Here is a 4088-nt window from a genome sequence, read left to right on the forward strand (position 1 = left end):
AACGTGGGCTGGTGGGAATTGGGGTAAAGCTGAGTTACCGGTAGATCTGTCTGTTGTTGCAGCGGACAATAGTGGATATATATATTTTTCCCACCCTCAACTTTGAAAATATACATTTTGTTTCCTTGGATTACTTTCAACGAGACCCGGACTTTACAAGTCTGCATCATATGTTAATAATGGGTATCATTTTCCATTTGTGATGCCAACTGTGGTTCTAGAATTGTGTACTTTCTTTGTAGCTTAGCCTTTTGGTTGAGAGTAGCAAGGCTTTGATGCTAGGTCCTTAGCCTGGCCTTTTTGCTAAGTCCTTAGCTTGGCCTTAGCAGCAAGGCTTTGATGCTAAGTCCTTAGCTTGGCCTAGCTAGGTCCTTAGCTTGGCCTTAGATACTAGGTCCTTAGCTTGGCCTTTTGATTTTTGCATTCCGGAGATGGAATAAGAGCTTGCTCTGTCCACTCCACGCATCGGCCCGGTATTGCAGTACCTCCGGGAACGGTGCATTCGCAATGATCGCAACAAGGCTTTAGGGCTAGGACCTTAGCTTAGCCTTTTGGCTGAGAGTAAGTGTCCCGGCTCCTAGGCTTTGTAGCATATAATGAACTGACCGATAACGGATAATGGATAATGAATAACGAAGATAGATCAATAACCCTTAAAAACCCCAAAAACCCCAATCGAGGAACTTGCAGCCTGGTACGGGTTAAACTTGTGATTGCGACACAAATTTTAATGCGGCGCACGCATTGCCCGTTAAATTCAATGTTATACAATTGTGGACAACCATCCATGTCTCTAGCTATGACATCCAGTTTGATCCCAGTTACGACCATTGTTATGCGATTGTGGTTTGCGAATAAATGCATTCACTGATCCATATTTGCACAAATATGGTAACGCTTATCCGATTTTGTCCGCATATAAGGTGCATTGGATTATAAGGCGCAAATTTCCAGCCACTTTGGTGTTTTTGGGTGCTACCTATGGTCTGAAAAGTGGCGAGTGCGGCTTGTAATCAGGTGCGCTCTATAGTCCAGAATTTACGGTACTTTTGCATTACTCCAACACCAAATACGCTAATAAAAGACAAGAGAAATTGAATATGAATAAAAGGCTTGGGGAGTAACGGAACACATGGAACGGCAAAAATGATGTTGGCAAGCTGTTTGGATTTATTTTCATTTTGTTTCTGTCGCATTTGATGTTAGTTTTGCCGGAGATCAAAGAGATCAAAGCCAGGAGAGAAAGCTTACCACGTGTTGTGAGTCATCATTTTATTCATATTTAGTTTCTTTTGTCTTTTATTAGCGTATTTGGTATTGGAGTCATCCAAAAGTCATTGAAAGTAATCCAGTTAAAGTAACCCTACCCAACCCTGCTCTAAATGCAACTAAAGAAACAGACGCTCTGCCTTCATTTCTGTCTACCGGAAAAATATCTCCATCCCTGAAAAAAAAGATTGGTTTGATTCGCATCTAAAGACGAAAAAAATACTACTTACAAAACTCCACTATAAATTCATTTGTTCCATATGACATTTACTATTAGTCGAAAACTAAATCCAGATCCCTTTGTCATGTGACTTGGAATGAATGTAGCAGTTCTGTAGCAGACAAAGCACATGTTGGGGCGGCAGTGGCTCAGGAGGTAGAGCGGTCGTCTTGGGATCAAGGGATCCCAGTTCGAATCCCGGCTCGTCCGTGTTACATGTCGAAGTGTCCTTGGGTAAGACACTGAACCCCTAATACCCCCAATAAGCAGGTTAGCGCCTTACATGGCTGCAAGGCCGTTATTGGGAAATGTGGAGCACATTGTAAAGCGCTCCGGGAAGTCATTGACTTGAAAAGCGCTATATAAATGCAGATCATTTCATTTCATGTTTCTTTTGAGACAGATATGAACTGAACATAGTCCAAATACAATAAAGGCACGGCCCGACTCTGATACTCCAAGTTATACTGCAAGTTCTCCTTTTCTACATTTCGCCGCAGGCTGTTGCTGTAGCTGATGTCAACGGTATCGTCTATTGACAAAGGCAACGGAACGCGATATTGTGTGCTTACATCAACACTACACATGTACAAACACATAGATTGTACCTAATACTTTATAATCAAACTTTCTCATCTTTGAAAGGTGATATTCTGAGCAGCTATGTTGCTAAAACTGCAGGAGAGGAACGTAAAAAGGGACGAGTGCTAGCCATATATGGTACATATGTGGCAGATTAACAATTCCTGGTTCGGATACAGTTACCTCTACAGTTCTGAGGCATATTAGAAATATTCAGCTGTCTGGTTTGCCCGCGTCCCTCATTTTTGCTGGGGACGCATTGTGTCGAATCAACGTGCGTCCCAGGGACGCAACTTTTTTGACACCAAATTGTCATTATTACCTGATTACTTTTTATTTTTTTACAAAGATTTACATCACTCCAAACTTTTGGTCAGGCAGATCCGCCATTGTTGTTTTGGTCTCGCACCGATCTCGGCAAACGAGATCTCGTTGCTTCGAGATGACGTCATTGTTGTGGCGGTTGTCGAGTGAAAGAGAAGTATGCCTCCGAAAAAACTGTTGGTATTAGGTGCAAATCAAGAAAAAATTGGTCATTTCTTCAGTGTCGGTAATAAGTCGAAACATTCGTAGAGCACCGGGTTATAGGGCGCACCCCCAAAAAATAGTTTTTGGTCCTATATTTTCCATACAAAAGGCGCACCAAATTATAAGGCGCAATGGGAACGTCGACAAAACAGTCAGATGGTTCAGTCCAACTTATTACCCCCTTAACATTCCGAAAGCTTGCAAAGAAGCAAATACGTGTCTCAGACATGTACGGAAACAGTGTCCGTACGATGTCACCAATCACTCAAATGCATCGTTCCAAATATCATTCGGAAAGTCTCGGGATTCAAGAAATGCCAAACATTTCTTAGTTTCCATTTTATTTTTTGCTGGCAACTGTGTGGACAGCAAAGTAAACATTTTATTGTGCAGGGAAACGGGGTTCTTTACTGTGCATATGACAATAAACACTTTGAACTGAATTTAGTTTAAAAATAGACTCATCACAGAAACATCAAGATCGTTCTAAAACAAGATACCGGGAAAATATAAAGCCGCATAGCTCACCTAAGTTCTCTTGCAGCCATCACGTTCATTAATGATACGTAACCATGGTCTTCTTACAACCGTGAGTGTAGTAAATCCAGGAGAGTAAAATATTTACAAATACAGACTAGTAAAAAATGTTTTCTCTATGCCGTAGTGCAACCCAACGTGTGATTCACATTCATCTTTTTCGGCCAATTGCAGGCTTTGTTTCACCCCTTCAGCCTATGCGAGCCTGTAAATGATAAAAAGGATCCGCCCCCTTTACCTCCGAATAACTTTAGCCAATAGTGACTGATTCAAATGATGATTGACACATTGGTTAGGAAATGAAACGCTGGTATATAAATCCCAGCATACACCGCGGACGACTTCGCCTTTGGGGGAAAATCTAGTCGGCGGCTCCTTGCCTTAGTTGCAAGACTTTGTGACTTAATATTGATCCATATATAAGGCGCACTGTATTATAAGGCGCATGGTCAGCTTTTGAATAAAATAAAGGCTTTTAGGTGCGCCTTATAGTGCGGAAAATACGGTAATCGGGTAATAATGACAATTTGGTGTCAAAAAAGTTGCGTCCCGGGGACGCACGTTGATTTGACAGCAAAAATGATGCGTCAAGGACGCGGGCAAAACGAGAAGACTGCGATTTAAGCAAGTGGGACGTCAACTTCCACAACAGGAACATCTTTCATTCCAATTTTAACATGTGGTCGTTGAGAAGGTGGCGACGCGAGTGACTTTGTTGCATCATCGGCGCATCATGAGAGCAGCTGAAGTGTCCGCCTTTGAAGATTCGGACTTGCAATGCAATAACATGGCTCTTTCCTTGATGTTGTTATTACAGTATTGTTTGGAGTTTCGGGGTTTTGCACATGGAAGTGATTATCTTGGGACTCGTGAGGAGTTTTCCATAGAGAGAGAAAAGCCTGTAGACAATCAATGCATTTCACCTGGCGTCCGATTTTTTCCCGACATACTC

The 4088-nt window shown here is 42.1% G+C and overlaps 1 pseudogene; it reads left to right on the forward strand.

The window, feature by feature from the left end:
• The first annotated feature begins 342 nt into the window (after positions 1-342).
• On the forward strand, positions 343-507 carry LOC148362205 (U2 spliceosomal RNA; annotated as a pseudogene).
• The last annotated feature ends 3581 nt before the right edge of the window (positions 508-4088 follow it).

This window comes from Urocampus carinirostris, chromosome 7 (assembly GCF_059441175.1).
Source record: "Urocampus carinirostris isolate Australia breed hairy pipefish chromosome 7, RoL_Ucar_1.0, whole genome shotgun sequence".
Taxonomy (NCBI): Eukaryota; Metazoa; Chordata; class Actinopteri; order Syngnathiformes; family Syngnathidae; genus Urocampus; species Urocampus carinirostris.